General features: G+C 35.2%; 1 protein-coding gene across 2 annotated transcripts in view; it reads left to right on the top strand.

Moving 5' to 3' along the window:
- The window catches only part of LOC119640332 (7-methylguanosine phosphate-specific 5'-nucleotidase), a 44,231-nt gene extending 41,518 nt beyond the window's left edge, over window positions 1-2,713 (top strand). The window contains exon 6 of one of the 2 annotated variants that reach the window (XR_005247649.1): window positions 2,459-2,713. The gene's annotated coding sequence lies outside the window, so the exon portion shown is untranslated. The remainder of the gene's footprint in view (window positions 1-2,458) is intronic. The other variant, XM_038038268.1, reaches the window with a different exon arrangement.
- The last annotated feature ends 18,120 nt before the right edge of the window (window positions 2,714-20,833 follow it).

Here is a 20,833-nt window from a genome sequence, read left to right as displayed (position 1 = left end):
TAGGCACTTTATCCTAGTTAAGCTTAGTTAGTGTAAATATAATTATGAGCTGTTTAATCTGCTCAGAGTTGGTTGCAAGAACCTAAATGATGTCTATCACTTATTCTCATTATTGGACTCTTTAAAGTCCATTAAAACAACATTACTTAATAGGCGCAATTTACCTATGTCGTACTTAAACTAGCTCCTAACCTTAAAATGTCACGATGAGTCCAAAATTAATTGTTGTTAACTATTATCGGTTGCTAAGCTTATGCATGTTTGCGATAGCGTAGGGGTTAATCGCAATTTGGTTCTGTACCGGTGGGTGTGGCTCTATGCTAGTTTTGTACATGTTTTTTTTCTTTTTTGTCCTTCTTATTTGTTTTATTGTATATATAGGAAGTTTTAATATTAATTAATTTAAGATCCACTTTAAGAGTCAACTGAACTCGACTGTCAAAATTTGTAGTTGAGTTTCTTGTATAAGTGGAATAAATAAATAAATAAATAAACTCCTCTCTCTTCAATTGGCCGTATTCGGCGCAGCGGGTTTTTTGCGGCGAGCACATTGCGGTATTTGATTTAACACAGGCTCTTATGGGATCGCAAATGATGTCGATTTCCGATTACAAAACGCTTTATTTGTTTTTATATATTCCAAATTTTTTCTGTCTATATACACACGTTTGTGTGGGCTTTGAGATTTGTTTGTAAATATAGTTTTAAGGCAGTTGAATCTTTTTACGGTAAATATTGAACAAAATATGAAATATACTTTCCAGGCATGTTTATATATTTTCCATTGATTTTAATCGGACATAATAAACAAAAAAAAAAAATGCTTTACATAAACGTCAAGATGGCGGAAGAAGTCTATGTATGTTTATGTATTATTTATTAGGGATTTTACTTTTATTCAAGGTGTTGAAGTGACAAAAATCTCTCTCTGCCTACGTAAAAAAAAGGTAAAATAACTTTGAATTTTGTTACTTTAGAGAGTAACTAAATGAGCGAACTTCGAATTTTGTTACTTTAGAGAGTAAGTAAATGAGCGAGTCTACATACAATTTCTTCATATAAATTTGGCGACTTAAGAGACTGATTAAATGAGCGAATAAAATGAGGCGACAGAGGCGACAACAACAAGTTTATAACAACATTACCGTACCTAAAAAAGCAGTAAGAATAAGAGAAGTATAGAGATTGTCTATGTAACGAATACGGCGCTACTACTAAAGTAGATTTTACTCTCAGAAGAAGTTAGAAAAGGCATTCATAAAAAAATATGCAGCAAAATAAATTTTGCTCTCGTAACTTCTAACTGTTATGATACTTGCTGTCGATATTATAATTGATTCGTAGCCAGATCTATGTGTTCAAATTATAGTTGCTTTTCGTATTTCTTTACTTTTTTCCTCATGCACTTCAGTTACTTTGCTTTATATTCTTTGCACTGCTTTGAATATAAAGGTTCTCATGATAAGAAATAAGCCTGACTGTAGATGTACGAGCTCTGGTTGTTTTTTAAAAAAACTATCTACAACTGAAAATAATTCAAAGAGCCGGTCTGTGTTTGTTTACAAATGAGAATAATTGCAAAAGTCAGTCTGTATATGTAAACAACCGCCTGTTTAATTGAAAAACAACTAAGAATTCGGAAGCATCTGAAAATAAGCGTACAAATTTGATCGCATCTGAGAGTAAGCCTAACAAACGAAATGATGATTTTAGGTTAAACAACCAAGTGTACTAAGCTATGATATAGGGTATTTCATTCACATGAAAACGAAAGAAAACAAAATAAAACTCATAAATAAAAATAAAAATGAAAAAAAAAAAAATAAATAAATAAAGACGTCTCTTTTATATGGTAAAGTTGAACCGAAGGATACAACTTAGTGAACAGCCTGTCGTTGCTGTTGCATGCTCAATTTTATATGTTTTTCAGGTTCTGTGATTGTTCTTAGCGATGTCGTGTGTGTGGATGCCTTTGTATGCAATTTATGCAAAGTTCATTCCATCCGTTATGTTCGATGAATTAAGTGCTGCTTGTTTTCTTTTCGGTTTTATTTTTCTTTGTTTAAACGTATAGTCAGTTAGTAGATATTATGCACTTCATTTTTCTAATGCTAAGAAACTGTTATTGCCTTGTACGTAAAAAATGTTAGTTTTGTGAATTTCTTATTTTGGTATTTGCATTATATACCAAAATTAAGCAATTTTCTTTTTTTTTCAGACGCAAAGTCAAAATTGAACGCTTCTTTGTTTTTTTTTTTTTCTATTTTAATGTTCACGAGCATGTTTTTTGTTTTGTTTTTGTTTTTTTTGACTATTTTCTTTTGTTTGTGCAATGCTATTTTTTGTTTCTTTTGCATGCTTTAACATGAAAACTTTATTTTTGCTTAATGGTGATATCGACTCTTCTTCTGCGTCTCTGTTTTTTCACTGCACTTCACTCTCGTTTTGGAAACTTCAGCTCGGGAACCACTTGCAAAGACGTTTCGTGCCATTTCCTAAGGCTGGGGCAGCTCAGCGGCCTAGGGAAGATAACACGCAAGAAATTTATATTTACAAAGACTCTTCATTTATTCCATCATTGTTTTATTCACTTTATCTTACCATTAACACGCGATTTACTGAGGGTCTGCTCTCGACTCTAAAACACGACTTCTCTACTCGAGAATCTACTCTCGACTCCCTCAACTAGAACTAAAACTAGCCTATTCTACTCTATTCTATTTTTATGCTGTTCCTATCCTATCTTATTCTATTCTTAGTCTATTTCTATCCTATCTTAATCTATTCTTATTCCATTCCTATACTACCTTAACCTAGCACTTCCTTCCCCTCACCAGAGACGGAGAATCCGTGACGCCAATACGAGGGACGACTTTGGGTCCTCACAATATGTTGTGTACGGCTACTTATATAAGCCTTAAACCATGCAACCAAATTTTCGGGGAAACAAGTACAGTGCATTTTATGTAACCCTTAGAGAAATGTTTGTAAATAAAATCTCTTTGCTTATATTCAGAAAGTTCACGCAAATAATTTCCATATAGTAGGTACCGTAGGTAACAGTAAACCTATCTCTAATGAAATCATCTTGAGAGGACGATAAAATAGACGTCAGTGACTCTCGGAGTTTGTTCATTACAAAAAGAGATTTACCGATCCCTTTATAATTTTAAGCATTGATTTCAGCGTCGCCTGTATAAAAGTGAATTAAAAGGAAAACTTTTCACAATTCAGGAAAATATTATTGCAAGAGTTGAATAAGAATGTTAAAGGAATGTGTTCAATACTAGCGTAACATCTTAAGACGGACTTTGGTATACTCCCTAGATCAGGCAAACACTAGAGTTTCAGAGCAGCAGAGCATTAAGAGTAGAGTATTAAAATAAACGTTAGAAAATATATCAAACGGTTCTAAATTATATTAATAACCGCTAATTGAGGAAGATGCAATACATGGTAATTTATTATTTTATTTATTTCCTTATAAATTACACTCAGCTAAAATAGATTAGGAGCTGATTTCAATTAACAACTACAAGTAAATCTTATACTAATTATTTTTAAAACTAATACAAAATATATAAGGAGAAGTAAAGAAATAAAATGTATGTATAAATAAACAAGAAAAGAAAAACAGAAAAGAAAATGTATTAACGTGGGAAACCTAGACGTTTTATGCTTATTGGAATCCAGCTGTACTGAATTTTTTATCTTATTAATTTTTTATGTTTTGACTGCCTTGGCTCCCTGGGCTAACGGTTTGTCTATCCGTAAAGTCAGTAGTCCTAAAAGGTTTTTCAGGGATGGTGACTAACAGCCAGCCAGCACATCCCCTATCCGTAAAGTCGGTAGTCCTAAAAGGTCCTTCAGGGACGGCGACTAACAATTAGCCAGTACATCCCCTATCCGTAAAGTCAGTAGTACTGAAAAGTCCTTCAGGGATGATGACTAACAGCTAGCGAGCACATCCCCTATCCGTAAAGTCAGAAAAACTACTCTTAAAGGTCAACTTGTCAAATTGTCTGTGAACACTTATCTTAGGCGGCTATGACACAATTGAAAGATTTCGTGTGATGCAACGCTCTTTTATAGTCGAAGTCGCGCTCACTTGTTCCACTACATACATACATGTACTAGGCTGTGTGCGTTTACAAGTGTATTGAGTCCATAAATTAATTAAAATAATTAAATTAGGCCATCTGTGGCTAAAGTAATGTTTTTAATTATATCTGCTATTGTCTGTATAGTTATTTTTTATGCCATTACAAACATTATCACACGCAGGTCACTCTTTGCGTTGTTTTTAAATAATCGTAGCGAGCCCGTAGAATAATTGAAGGAAACAGAAAAGCTCTTCTAATTGGCTAAATGAGGTCAGTATAGCCTACGACAAAAAAGTATAGCCTACGACAAAAATAGTACAGCTTACAACAAAAATAATATAGTTTACGACAAAAAAGTGTAGCCTACGACAAAAATAATAAATGTTTAATGAGAGAAAGAAAAACAAACAAGGAAAGTGAATGGGAGAGAATTAAAAATTCTAAACAAAACATACAAAGCACAGAACACAAACAGCAACGCATACACAAACAATCAAATAAAGCCAATTGCACAAAAATCCAATTGCAAAGACGTCACGCACTGAATAAACAAAAAAGGAATTATAAGTTAAAAAAACTTTTAAGCAAAAGAGTTGTTAAGAATCGAGTTGTTCAAAGGTGTAATGTTAGCTAAGCAGCAGAAGAAGCAACAAAAATTCTTAAGCAAAGCTGAAAATAGAACCGCAGTCAAAAAAGAGAATACTTGTACATCCCTCGACAATGTTTAGAAACTTCATTGCGAATTGATGGAAACAGTTACGGCAATGCAAATGATAATATATATATCAATAGCGACATATAGAGTTTTAGCAGGCAACAGAATACGCCCATTTGTTTGTGAGTAGCCGATGACGGTGGATTGTTTAAAATTAGCAACAACTATTAACGAGCTATTCCCGTTTTTTTTTTACTTTTATATGGAGTTTGTAAGTTTGTATGTGTTTTATACATTTCATACATTTCATATATATACCTTTTATACCGTTTAAATAGGACGAGAGGGATTCGGTTGCCTGAATCGCAAGATGAAGATTTGACTGAAACCGGCCTGGAGGATATGTTAAATTCACCGCCCATTGCAGAAGAGGCTTCAGCTAACACTGAAAACGTGACATTTAATTTGAAAAGTCTTAGTGAAGGTTTAAGAATGGCAAATGAGCTTGGCGATTTCTTTATGAACATTGGAATAAAGTCTTATTTTTAAGAGGCCAATTGCTAATGCAACTGCTACGTATCAGTGTGAATTGAAGGAGCTTCTAAAAACTGCCAAGCAGGAGAAACTTACAAAATTCTTCAAACCATTAAGATCAAAGCCTTAAGATAATTAATCAAAATGTTCAAAAACTTCAATTAAATTGATTTTTGCATATATTTTATTTTTTTTTATTTTGTCATCTAGGAACTTATCCCCTATAATCCCATATAAATTACCATTCCGTATTCACGGTTTCTGTATTCGCGTCATTTTTATGGAATGTATACACCGCGAATAAGGAGCTTTTACTATATTTCCTTATTCTTCGGTGATGATGTATGTTCCATGTACTTTTGTACATTTTATCAAAAGTTTATATCTTCTTATATGAATCTTGTCTTGTCAACAGTTTGTGCGGGAGGGGGGTGATCATCTGGTAATCAGTAAAAATAAGACATGTGGGGACAAGCCAGATTCACTGCTTGGAGTAGACATTTGTACGGACGGACATGTTACCTATATAATGTTTATGGCGCATTCATGACGATTTCGAATTTAAGAATTTTTTGTCCTTTTTTTCTCTGTTTTAATACTATAAATATTTATTTAAAAAATAACGGCATAAATATTTACAATTTAATAATAAAAACTCTTACATGGTCTTGTTAGAAGAAAAATTAGGAAAATAAAATTCTTAATTGCCAAAGAACAATGTTTATGGGTCCGGTTGTCTCGAACCACTTGGTGGCATTGGCAATTTACGCGCTGAAGGTATTTTTGGGAAGAACATATTTTCTGATTTTAAATCCATGTGAACTAAATCATTGGAATGTATACTTCATTCAAAGCACGTTTTCTGAAAAGAAACAAAGACACCGTTTAAAAACGGATATCTTTTCCTTTATTGCTCATACTTACTCGAACGATCCAATACTTTAATTAATTGCGTAAATTATCCTTGCCGCAGTAAATGCTAAACAGAAGGGAATTTGTTTGAGATGGTTTGAATCAAATAAGTTAATCGATGTAACGGAAACAGGTTTTCAATATGATGTAGAGTTGGCTACCAACGACGATTCATCAAATGATAGTAGCGAACCATTAGTGAGCCATCAAAGTTATGAGACAATGTGCGTTACCACTTATATATTAAAGTTCTATAATAAAGGCGATAAACTTACTTTCTGGTGTAAATGGATTTACGTTAGCTGTCTGCGGTTGCACTACGTTGTCTAGAGCTCCGTTGTCCAATAGGTGTGGGTGTGGCGGGTGTGGCCTCTGAGGTTTTCAAAAATAGCAATTCTTGCTTTTTCGACCGCCGCAACTGCAGATAAATGATTTGCTGAAGATTTTTCCAAAATAGTTTTTGGAGTGGCTGGTGTGTTAAAAAGACGTAACGCTCGCACAAATATTGTTTCTAGGTGAAGGCTAAGTTTTCAAGAAAATATTTATGTGAGCGAAAAGCTATGCCTCAAACATGTACAAGATTTGGCAATCCTTCCACGATGAAAAAAATGTATTATTTATCTTTGTACTCGTTTATGATCTGAAAGGAGGTCTAAAACGTAATACTATTTTCATTATTATAATTTTTTTTTTTTTTGGTTTGTTTGAAAATAAATTTGACTAGTTACATTAAAATTAGATCCATAATCGTTATTAGAGAAATTGATGATAATGATAATTTGGGGTTTAGGTAGAGAGACTGATGTAACTAAATGAAGTCCAAACGTACCAAGCTTTTGTGCGCATTAGACACTTCCTCCTTGTACTTTTTTTATAATTTACCTAAGGTAACTGTAAAAAAAGACGTATTCATGATGGACAGTACGACCACATCAAATATCTGAAAAATTTGGAAAATTTCAATTTAATTTTTTCTTGTTTATTTGGTTGAGTAAAACAAACTTCGCAAAATTTTTTAGTACCAAAGCGTACTCGATCGTAAAATATGAATTAAACCACAACCAAAGTGCCTTCATACTTTGGTGGTACAAATTCTTCAATTTAGAAAGCTTTGACAGAGAGCGTTGCATGCTCATGACGCAGTTATTTCCTTATGTTTTAATAGAACTTCGTTGAAACTATTTTAGTTAGAAAAGCAAAATGGCGACGAAATTTTGGAAGATGATTACGAGCTACAGTTATGCTTCGCATGTACACCACGATATTTCCAGTAACTGAAAGTCTTCGTCAGGATCTAAAAAAAGATGCATGTTATAAGTATTTTTAGTTTTCATTTCACTGTTTTTGGAAACAAACCTTCTGCTTTTGGCTGTCGCGCTTATTAAACGCTTCAAAGTTTCAATTCGTAAAAGAGCTCTTCCGTCCCACTGTCAAGCAATATAATTTGTTTTAATGTCATATAACCAATTATAGAAATGGAGAAAGTCTAAAGGAAGTCAGGCAAGACGCTGTGTTGTCATATTCGTAAAACTTTAGCTCTAATATGCGCTGATATATCGTTAACGTGTATTAGTAAATTTTTCTAATGAGCATTGCATTAAATTATATAATTGTATTAGAAAATTACTGCGTGCAGTGCCCCAATCAGGATATTCGATACGATGTAGGTTATGTGCGGAAGATTTCCCTTTGAGATAATGTACTTATACGTTTGTTTAGTTTAGGTTGACTTCGGCGTGTTTGACAGACTTACTGCCGCAACCTCAGTTCCGACTTGCATGAAATTACTTATACATAACTTAGCACTAATACTCTCTTTCGTGCCAGCTTATGTCTATCCTATTGCTATGCTTGTTCATATCCCTAACCTTCTGCTTGTTCTATTGCCCTGTTCAACATGAATTTGTGTAGTGTTGACCCAGGTACCAAATTGCGTGATTTGTTGCCCGTTAGGTATGCGAGTGCTAGACTCGCTATGCTTGCTTGTACGCCTATTCTTCTGTTCGTTTCACTGTCATTGCTGCTCTAGGTACCAAATCGCCTGATTTGTTAACCGTTACATATGTGAGTGCTAGGCTCGCTACGCTTACAATATTTTTCTTCGACACCTTTTTTTTTCCTTTAGGTTTCTATCCTATGTGTACATTACGCGTTTTCCTACCTGTGAATCCTTTGAATGCTTTTCTACAGTTTTACACATTTTATGTAGAGTTTGTGCATTTTTCTGTTTATATGGTCGTATGTGTTTAAAAAAAAAAAAAATTTTTAGCTGCATAAATCACCTAATGTTATTTTAAAATTAGGAACAAAGCAACAAAAAAGGAAAAAAAAACTATAATTTTAAATATATAAATTATAAGTCAAAAAGATTGGAAAAAAGAAATATTGAGAAATGAATAACAAAATCTCCCAAGAAAACCTAAAAATTGTCTTTGCCTTGTGAACGAAATAAAAATGAGAAAAAAAGTCACTCTTTTGCTATTGTTGTTAAAAACCAGGACAATTTGGTTTTAAATCCATAATTATGCGGAATAAAAGAAAAAAAAAAGGAAAGAAAGGAAGGAAAACGAAAGAAATAGTTGATATATGTGTATGGTCCCTATGTCATAAACGGTACTTTTTGTTCAACTATGTGACGGCTGTGGCGAGTCATGTAAGTGATAGTTTTTGCGTTGTTTGGTTCTATGGATGTTTTATTACGAAAAGGAAAAGGCCTATAGTGAAGGTTATGAAGGTCGCGAAATTTGTATTTAAAGTACCGACCTTAGAATGCGGGAATGCTGCTTCAGTTGTACTGAGCGAAGCAGGGGAAAGTCATTCAGTGGGTCACCAAAATTAAGTAGTAACGATCGAAGTTTTAGCAACAGCTTACAGGATACCCGTTATCTCAATACCACTCTAGGGGCTGCAAATATCAGTATTAATCCATTGGAGTTCCCCACGCGATGTGCATCAACAACGGCAGGCCAAGCAATTTCCAGCAATAATGGTCAGAGTATAGTGACTACCACAGCAACTGTAGTATCAACAAGCTTAGCAAGTTTTAATGGGAATTCAAATTTTAACAGCAACGTAAATCCCAAAGCTACAGCAACAAACAATTCTACAGCTTGCCACAGCAAACACAATTCGAATTTCAACACAATTACTAACAATAGCGGCAGCGTTTGCCATTCCACCAGCAATGAAACCAACAACCCTGCCAATGTTGCGTTTCCCACACCTAAACTGAGTTCCAAATCCGAGCATCTAACGGGCGGTAGCACCTCAACTAATACAACACCAATTTTCGGCAGTAGTGATGGTCATATTGTGGGTATTCCTCTCTCATCCGCTTTCTGCAAAACCTCAGCAACTGGAGCAACCATCGGATGTCCCCCCCCGAAGAAGTTACATCTGTTTTGGGAAACTTCCACTCTCACCAGTCAGGTATTATTGTACGTTATTCAAATGCCAGCAATGGTGAGTAACCAGTGTAGTTAATATTGTTTAGCCAATGAAAAGAAAGAGTGATTAAGTAGAATATACCACCGCTGTAGTGAGGGTATGGTCAGGTGTACGCGCGAGTGTGGATAGGGGGACTGGGAACAGTGACAGACGGACTAAAACCGTCCAACGTACTGTGCGGACAATAGAACTGATAAACGGACTTACACCGTTTTTCCAGGATCAAATCTTTCTTAATTTGCAATTTCCTTTTTTAGTTTCTCTCATTGTCATGCGGCCCAGCATGCCAGGTCAAATACATTAACCGCTCTACCGAAAGCTGAGCTAGGCCCGTGACAACTGTATGTCACTCCTTTGACCCTTGTTAATCACCAGATAATTAGACTTGATATTACTGAAACTATCTATAATTGATGGGCAATCCATATTGGATGGATCAACAAGCAGCTCGAATGACGGACCAATCAGCAACTCCATACAAACTTTTCAGCCCCCTCCTGATCAAAGCTTGCTTTTCTGCAGTAAAAGTTGTAACACCGTTGGCCACTAGGTGGATTGGTGGAGCGATTACGTTAAGATCAGGGAAACGGAGGGGACTCATTCATCTTAACATCAGCCCTATTAGTAATACCATTTGGTAGAACGCGAAGTGTCTTCACGCCTTATCTTGGCCAGTTAGCAATAAAAACAGCAGTAGCGGCTTGCTGTTCGATAGGACCTTTACAGTACTATGCGATAAATTTCCACAATTGTTAAGAGTTTGAACGGTTTCAATAATTGAAAGTCATCACTAACCATGGTGTAGTCGTCGACCCGTAACTTTCTGATAAAAATGAGCGTACCAGCTACCACTCAGTGATGGGAATAATAAGAAGATTTATAAAATACACTTTTCATAAATAATCTTTTATAAATACGATAAAATCAAGCGGCAATAAATACTTAAAAATTATTTCTATGTTAAAAACAACAATCAAAGAAAACCAAGAAAGAAAACATAGCAAAGTAATAGTTAACAAAAACGTTTAAGAAAAGTTCACTAATCTCCAGTTTGCTCTTAAAAATAAGAACTATTTTGTTTTGAATTAAATAATGATGTTCAAAAAAGAAATTTAGATTGCTGAAATTTATAACACTAACGAACACAAGTCTATTAAAGAGAGAGAGAGAACTTTAATATTAAGTATTTATACCTAAATATAAATATTTATATATACAGAAACAGAATTAACAGTCAAGAATTAACAGCTAACAAAGTTATATCAAAAAAGATTTCTTTTCTCATTGAAATCCGTTTATTCGAGTTGATTGATCAAATGACATAATGCAGTAGATTGTAGCGTATGTAATGTTATGACCTACCCGGAATGAAAAGTGAGCTCTTACCATGCTATTACAAAGCACTTAAGAATTTTCTTCTTAGATTGTTTGAATAACTACTATTAGACGTTTGCTAATATTTTGATCACTTTTTCACACGAAAAAGACATTTATTGTGGAAAATATATATTAATCAATATAATTTCCATCGTTTTCTATGTTCGAAAGAACTTATATTGGCTTTTCAGCGATCCACCCACAGACCCATTTTCACACATCTTTATTTTTGCGGACTCGCTGGCCAGCCGGGCCATAATGAACGATCTGAAGAAGCGTTAACCAGATGGCATTATGTCTGCTGTGATCTGGGTGCTGCGCAAGTTTCCGTTCGCGCCGCATCAGCGTATACTGGGCAACCCTTGCAACAAATAGCTAAAAATTGGCATTTGGCCACTTTTAAATCGTTGAACCCAAAACCGACCATTGGGATATTATGGAACAGCATTACCATGAGCCTCTGAACTTGTTTGGTGGGCTCGGCGGCAGATTTTTTCAAATAAACAACAAAAGTAAAGAATTTGGAAGAAGAAGAATTTTGAGTGTTCCATGATAATATCAAAACCATCGAATTCATGCTTGCACTGGATGTACTATTTTTTTATTATTTTTAAGTGGAGAAGTCGCTAATCAAAATTTTTGCAAACAAATAATATAATTTGTTAAAACTAGGCCACATAAACACACTCGTTGCAATCTCGTGAATACACCGGTGCAAAGCGTTTCCACCTTACGTTAAGATTTAAATTTTTTGAACGTAAAAACGTCTCCACAAGACATTATTGTTATAATCAACATTACTATTGATATTGTGTAAATTAAATATTTTCTAAATTTTAATTGTAGCTTACGTATGTAAGCAAATATCGTATTTGGTTTAGTTCAGAAATAACACCCGAGAAAATAAAATCAAAATTTGATATAAAAACGAAAAATAGTTTTCCGTTATAAAAAGACATATCTGTCCACAGTAATTAATATAAGAAAATAAGAGTGGTAAATACGAGAAGCATTATAATCGTTTTTATTCTCTCTCCCTCTCTCTCTCTCACTCTACCTTTCCATTATGATTGCACTGGCGTAATTTAGATTTCGTTATAAATATAAAAAAAACATTACTGGTAAAAAACTGATTTTGAAAAAAAAAGTACGCAAAGCATGCTTAATACGAAAGTGAAAAATGCAGAGTATATGTATACCAAATTATACTAAAGAATGCACAAATAAAGTGCGTGTTGCCGAGTGTGCTTGTGTTATTCCATTTAATTTATCAAACCAACTAAATAACTTTTTGTTTTGATATCTGGTGTGTATCTGTGAATCAGCAAAAAACTGTTATTTGTTGAGTGGTGCATTTAGCGTTGTGCTTGCTTGCCTTGCGGTAGATGCGTATTATGGCGTAGTGTGCAAAATGAGAGGAATTTGAGAATTTGGAACGTGAGAACGTTTGACATGGCTCCATCAATTGCTCTGAAACTGATCAATGTTTGCATAAGACTCTCGGTCGCGGTAACTTTATTTGGTTCCTGTGTGTACACTTGGAACGTAGATTTCATTTTTCAATTCATCTTTGATAGGATTAACAAAAACCTAGCTTGTTCAGGAAATACAAAGACGAATGTCAAAGCGCATTGAACGCCGCATTGCGTTGAGAACGCATGGGTACATAAGAAAATGAAAAGCTTCAGAGATAATTGAACAGAAGAATGCATATGGCAACAATCTCTACAAAGAGGTTGAAAGGAGCATCAACGAAATTGCGTAATTGACTGAGCCAACCGGGGAAAATTAATGGAAACATGTGTTTTGCTGACGTCATCAAAATTTCAATGTAAAAACCGGAGGCGGTTTGGATAACTAACCCTAAGAATAAGAAAAAAATGAAATAGCGAAAGTTGCTCTCAACAAACAAAATTGATCCCACGCAGCGCAAAATTTTCAATGTTTGCTGCAAGAATAATGGTGTTGTAGTAAGTGATTGACGAGGGAAAAAAGATGAAAGCGGATTTTATGTGAAGATTACGAGGTTGCGGTTTCGACCAGACCAAATTTAGATTGACGGACATGACCTTCTTCTATATCAATGAAAAACTTCTGATAAATTATGTAGTCAGCATATCCTGAGTTCTTACAGTTGTGAGGTCGTATAAGGAATGCTAATATTCTCTAATATTCTGACAGGAAGTTGATTATGTCTTGGATTTTGGCGATGTTAACATTTTCTTATTTGTCGTACTGTCAGTCTAGGTTATTTAACTATGTTTACGTGCAGATATGCGCAGTTCTCTAAGGCTTTTAATGTAGTTGACCTCAACCTATACTTGAAAACGCTTCAGCGCTACTTTGGATTCACTCTATCCGCGATTAGTGCGATTAGCACTAAACGTACCACGCGCGGTCAAATGACCGTTTTTAAACTTTCGTTTAAAATTTCTCGGATAAAATGTTATTGTATCATCATGTATCTTATTGACTTTTTCTAAAATATACATACAAACTATTTTTCAATATTTACAACTTTTTTTAATGTGTATTTTCCGAAAAAAAATTATTCCATGTCTAGTCTACCAGGCGCGGTCATTTGACCGCTTGAAAAATTTATGTTATCTACGACTACATTCTACGATAATCGTGTTCTTGAAATTGTTTTAGGAGTCTGCAATGTAATTGTAGGCTGGAATATAATCAATGTGTCTGCAATGTAGACGGTTAGGACGTTTAGACGGATGCGGTTAGAATTTTTTAGGTTGTTATTGGAACAAAGAACATACCGTTTTTTATACGACAGTAAGGTCTTGCGATACGAACAGAGAGTATCAAAATTTCAGTGTGTAATAGAAATTATAATTATATTGTAAGAAAAATTATTACGTGGTATAAGTGATAGTTTCGAAAAAGTCAACAGAGCCAACAATATTTTGTGGTATGATTTACAATTGTTTTTTATTTCTGGTCTCAATGTTTTTGCCCCGTTTGATTTATATTTTTGTATTTTAGTTATTACTTTATCATTTGTATATTCACCCCCAAAATGTCAAGACATTCGAGGAATATCAATTTATTAGACAAAATAAATAATATCGACGAGGATTGTTCGGAAGATGATCAAGAAGTTTACGATACTGATGATGAAAATGAAAAATTGAAAAACAGAAAAGAAAGAGATTCATAGTTAGTTCCGAAAGTGAAAATGAGGAAGAGATTGAAACTGCTATGGACGGAACTGTTTGGAAAAAAATAAATGAAGGGTCTAACAGTGGAAGAACATCGTTTTATAATATTTTCAAGGAAACATCAGGACCGACAGGATACACTAAACGAAATAAAGGGCAGAGCATTTTCAGCATTTTCCTACAAAAGCACGTTGTAGATTTACTCAATATATGCCCAACAAACCGGACAAATTTGGCATAAAATTCTGGCTGGCTTCCGATGTAACTAGTAAATATATAGTAAACGGCTTTCCATATTTGGGAAAAGATGAAGGGGGAGAATCATCAATCCCACCTGGAGAGTTCGTAACTTTGAAATTAGCAGAACCATATACGGGCCATGGGAGAAATATAACAGTTGACAATTTTTTTACAAGCGTGTCCTTAGCGAGTAAACTTCTATCAAAAAGAACTACTCTTGTTGGAACTATCCGGAGAAATAAAAGAGAGCTACCAAAATTAGCGAGACAGGCAAAGGATAGTATGACACGCTTCTCAACAATATTATACAAATCTCGAAATTTTATTCTTACAATTTATAAAGCTAAACCCAATCAAAAAGTATCGATACTTAGTTCAATGCATTTATCCGTTGAAATTGAAAAAAAGACACCCGTATACCAGAGACAGTTAGAGTTTATAATAGTACAAAATTCGGTGTAGATGTAACCGACCAAATGGCCAGAGAATATAGTGTAAAATCTAAATCTCAAAGATGGCCTTTACAGGTCTTTTTCAATATCTTAGATTTAGCCGGGATAAACTTTTAGATTTTATATAAAGAAGCGACGGGTGACGAAATATCGAGGCAAGGGTTTTTATTTCAGTTGGCAGAAGAACTTGGGACCGAATATCAGAAAGAGAAACAGATAAGCCAAGAATGCTCATCAAAAACAATAATAAACACAAACACTGCTTCTTCTGAGCGGAGATCTTGTCAAATAAGATATTGTAAAGTCAACAAAACAAACAAAAATTGTGTAAAATGTAAAAAATACGTATGTGGAAAATGTGCAATACAAAATGATGTAATTTGTAAAAAATGTGATGAAAATGCATAAAAGTAAATAAAACATACAACATCTAAAAACGGGGAACGAGTTTCTATTGTAGCATCAGAAAAATATTTTGTTTACTATCTACTTTACATATGGTTTTTTTGACGCGGTCATTTGACCGCTCATGGTAGAAATAGGTATACATGAAATGTCGGTAGCTTTAGTGTTAGATATTATTTGATGAACCGGTATTTATGTGCGTTTCGTGGGAACTGTCACTCTGAATTGAAAATGATTACGTCTGATGTTCTACTTGGTTTAGCATCCTTATCAATGATTTCGTGGTTTACGAGCATGCGCTCAGAGGATGCCTCCTACATGTGCGGGCGCCGTCGCGATCGGAAATGGTTATAGGAAAAGTGTTTGGGAATGTTCGACTTGAAAGTGAAGACATCAGATACGCTCGGAAAAAACATCGCTGGAGGGTTGCCCCAAAGGCGGGTAGTGCAGTTAAAACACGGAGAGTCGTGGTAATGTGTCTTGTGTTATACAGGTAACTCCAAGACGAGCGGGGAGAATGTACAGAAAGACGTGTTGGATTTTGGATCAAGCATTTCCGCCGACACATTTTCTTTATTAACCAGATCAGATATTACTTTGTCGTTGAAAAGAATTCTAGTGGATGCGGTAGAGAAGGAGCAAGAACTTTGGTATGTAGCCGCTGTTGATGTACAGCTATTTTGCGTCAAAACCTGGCATTGCATATAGTTCTAGACGTTTGTGATAAGAAGCCAAATAAAAGATTCCTCTCTGAACATAACTGCATCTTTGCACGTTTGATTTATCATTGGGGTTATCTGAGGTATTATTTTATTCCATATTTGGTGATAACTTCCAATTAAAGCGCTTGGAAAAGTTATTAAGTGCTACCCGGTTTGCTTTGTCGTATATGAAAATATCACGTTTTGGTTCTGACGAGGGACTGTGGCATAAGAAGTGGATGAAGTACGGCGGTCTGAATTTCCGAGCGATGCGCATATCTTTTTGTGAATACAAAGTAACAAAAAAATCTACAACCGGTGAAATTTTCGAATGTCTGTTGGATTGTTTATAAGCTGTGTTAAGAAGTTTTCCATTGCCATAACCTCTGCATTGTGTTCCTTCAAAGTTATATGGGTCGAATGGCGCAACCACTCTTTATCGTGGACATTGAAATCAACAGAAACTAAGATTTCGCTCTCACAGTAATTTTGTCGAGTAGAAGATATTGTGTTGGATAGGGTGTCAAGTTCATTACAGGAAACTACTCTGTCCGTATTTCGCTTTCTATAAACATACCCGTGTATGTCTGGATAGTAAACTTGAAGTAATAGGGAATATATAATAAGGTCTACTGATAATACCGAACTTTGAGTGATTTGGCGTCCTAGTAAGTGCAAATTACGTGGGTCACTCTTTTCACTTACCTGGGTCTCATATAGAGCGAATGTATAGGCCCAAAATTTGGGCGTGTGAGCGTATACCGTGGAAAACTTGTGGGTCGCTGGATAATTCATTCACAACATCCGATATGTGGACGATAATTAGGAATGTAACATCTTTGTGTCGCACTGAAATAGCAGTAAAACCAAATCTGTGATCGTAAGCCGAGCGAAAATTCCATACGCAAATGTCACCCTATAATTATTCATTCGTTTGCTTACACATGAAATTAAAATAAATCAACAACCGCAGTCAATTGATTCTAAGAACTCTTATATTAATTATTATTAAAACCCATTACAAGTATATAAGGAGAAGTGAAGAAAAATTGAAAAATAATTCTTGTGTAAATAAATTAGAAAGATGAGAAGAAAAAAGCGTGTACACAGCTGACCTAGATAAAGTGCCTAGAGAAGCGGTTAGGGCCATTAAAGCTTATCTCACCATGTAATGAAAGCGAGTCAATAGCACCATTTACTACTTTGATTACAAAGGAAACGCTAAGAACAAATCTACGTTTCTCGAGAGACGGTAAGGACAGCAGAAGCAACCTAAGTTCATAAGGAGGAAGAGAAGCAATCGGATCCCAACCCAAATTCCTACGGGCAAACAGCAAGAATTGCTTTTGAACAGGTTCAATTGAATCTACATAGCACTTATATGGAGGAGACCACACAACAAAATCATAGTCATGTATAGGTCTAACCAAACAAACATACAGCTTTTTAGTAATATGAGGATCATCAAGCTCTTTGGACCACCTCTTTATAAAACCAAGCGCGGACCTAGCTTTGCTTAACGAGAGCTCAATATGCAAGTTAAAACGTAATCTATGGTCAAATAGATTAGATTAGGCCTAAATCTGTGAACGTATCGAAGTTCTCCAACTTATGCGAATCAATGAAATACTGAATAATGAATGACTTTCTTATTGAGAAAGAAAGCTTCTTACATTTATTCAGATTTAGTTTCAGAAGATTCAAAGACCAACATGCAACCAAATTATTCAAGTCACTTTGAAGGTGATGTGTTTCTGCTTGGTCTGACTGGAATTAATCACCGATTGGAGATCATTGATGTATAAACTAAATAAAAATGGGACCTAAGTGGCTGCCTTGAGGTACGCCAGACGTCACGGGGAATTCATCCGAAGTGATCAAGTTAAGCAGAACGCTGAAGGATCTATTGTCCAGATAAGAGCTTGGGGTTTAAAGATAAGTAAGTTATGGTTAACCATATCAAACGCTTTGCTTAAATCAGTGTATATAACATCAGTGCGAAAGCCACTAGAAAAAGCCTTGAAAACATGGCAAGTAAACTCTAACAAGTTGGTGACTGTAGATCGTCCTTTCCGAAAGCCGTGCTGGTGCGGAAAAATATAAGAATTAATGGCAAACGTCAAATGCTGAGTCTCAACAAATTGTCTACTTCCACTCTTGTGGATAGGAATAAGGAAACTACTCTTCCAACACGAAGGGAAAACACCTAAATTCAAGGACAGGTTAAAAATCCTTGAGATCACACCAGATAACTCGACAGCGCAAGATTTAAGTACACATGATGGAATTCGACCAGTTTTAGGCGCACAACTATATGTTAGAGAGTTCAAGCCTTTAGAAATAACCAAATTAGGAGTTGAAACCAAGTTAGTTATAGGATATGGGTAGTTTGCGGATAAATCGGAATTGGCAGTCGAAAGGTTTCGACAGAAGTACACAGCGAACAGATTTGAGATTTCAAAATCATCCGAGGAATCAGAGTCATTAAAAGAAATATGCGAGGGATGTGTGGAAATTTTTCTTTTTGAGTTAATAAATTTAAAATAGTATTTAGAATTAGCGAACAGAGAGGATTTAATGAACTGAAGGTATCGGCAGTAATAATGGTGGTTGAGGGAGTTAAATCTATGCCTCGCCACCGATTAAGCGATGTAGTCGAGCGCAGAGCCACTTTTCGAATATTTTTTGAATAGCGTGTTTTTTCTATTCTTGTAATATTTAATTGTCTAATTAAAACACGGGGGACACCTGCTTCGAGGTCGGCACTGCTTGATCGGAACAGATGCAGCAGTAGCTAGATTTAATGTATTGTAGAACGAAGACAATATGCTTTGAATAATTCTGGTTGAGAAATCAAGCCTCATATGTGAAAGACGATGTTTTAGCAATACAATATTGATTTTATGAAAATCATAATATTTATTTGAAAAAGTTTGATTTGGATTAAAACACTTCAACGAATCATCATGCTTGTAATAAAAGGAAAGATAAGGATGATAAGAATCCTCAGGTAAATTAAAAGGTGGACAACGATTTACACTAATCTCAGCGAAATTGGCATAGCAGAGATCAAGCAGTCTACCATTACAATTAGGGATACTGTTGTATTGAACTAAATTATGATTAAATAATTCGTTAAAGAACACAACAGCCCTATCAGACGTTGAAGTAGGAATCAAAAAGTCAGAATTATCACTGTTACACCAAGTGACTTGAGGCAAGTTGAAGTCAACCAATGCAACGACCAAATCGGTGAGTCTAGACCGCTTGGCCATTTCACAAATGAGGGCCGCGTGTTTGTTGTAAATGGAGATATCAGAATTTGGGGTAATATAGGAGCAGGTTATAAAAAGCTGTTTATTAGGCCATTTCGCACGAATGGCGATAAATTCAACGTCAGGAGAAGTGGGAAATTCTATTGAATTGAACGGGACTGACGCAGATGTGGCAATTAATACACCACCACCAATACGATTAACTCGATCTTTTCTGAAGACTTGGAAAGAATTGTGAAAAAGTTCCGACGAAGTTAGCCAAGTTTCGGTGAACGCCAAACATAAAAACTCCGTGCTCACTGAATTTAGGAAAGTGTCACGTGTGTAGCTTCGCTGGCCGGTAGAGTGGTTTAATATTGTGAGGCTTAGCTTTCTGAGCCGCATGACAAAGAAAGAAAAAAAAAACACACAATAAGAGAAAAGGTTTTATGGCGGTAGCCTGTGGTTCGTCCGACTGGAGTGAGTCCGTCTGTATCCGTCCTATGTCCCCCTACGGTTCCCCGACCCGTGCATCCCCCCTACATCGCACTCCTGCTACCGCCGTGGCATGTTCGACCTTAGACGCTCATTTTGCTCACAGGAAACTCGGGACACAGAAAAAGGGAAAGGTAAATAGCTGACTAACGTGCGTTGTCTCTTCCACATGACGTCGTGCTCCCTTCTGTAGTGCTGACGGCCTCTGTGCTGGTCGCTGTTGATCTCTGGTGTTCGCTGTCGATGAGATGTGGCGTATATAAATTTTCAAACAGCATCGATGGCAAGCCACATGTAGGGAATTTTTATCTTGAGGCTATGCGCACAAAAATCACCACTTCAATCAATCATGTGAATCCAATAGGGTTCTTTTCTTCCTTTAATTTGAGCGAAAGTTTACCATTTTCTAAACGAAGTCATCTGATGTCACAAAAAACACACTTCCCAGCCTTAAAATGTTCTTCACCGTTCTTATTCTCTTTTTTTTTTTTTAAAGGTTTGATATAAAAGCAAAAAAGCAAAGTTATACAATTTTTCTAATTTATAATTTCGTTTTTTCTTTTGCAGTGCCGATACTGGTTAAGTTTTTTTTAATATTGTTTTGTTTTTACTCTTTCAATTGCTTTCAATTGTTTATTTTTTTGTTGCTTTCGATTTCTTCTAGGCTTGTTTATAAAATACAATGTTTGAATCTTTTTTGATAATTATTGGTTTTACGTATGTAAAAAAAATTTATGTCTAGAGTTTGACTTTTGCTAGTAAAGTTCTTTTCTTGATTAAATCTTCATATGTACGTATGTGCAACTGCAGACAATGAAAAGATTCCTTTGCTTTAGATTGAAATCGAAAAAAAAAATAGGGCGAGCCTTCGTTACATTAAATAGTACTTCTCCAACTTTTTTTTTGCTTCTCTTTCATTACAATTGCGTTATTTGCTCAATGCAGGCAAAGTAAAGAAAATAAACAACACACACACTTTAATATCACCCTTTTTTTATTTCAGAAGAAAACAAAGCAAAATAATTCAAAAAACTTCTCGTCTCATTTTTAAATTTCTCTAACTTAACTGATGCAGGCAGGTTGGC

This window comes from Glossina fuscipes, unplaced genomic scaffold, assembly GCF_014805625.2.
Source record: "Glossina fuscipes isolate IAEA_lab_2018 unplaced genomic scaffold, Yale_Gfus_2 119, whole genome shotgun sequence".
Taxonomy (NCBI): Eukaryota; Metazoa; Arthropoda; class Insecta; order Diptera; family Glossinidae; genus Glossina; species Glossina fuscipes.
The sequence above is the reverse complement of the archived record's forward strand: the minus strand, read 5'-3'. Positions and strand labels throughout refer to the sequence as shown.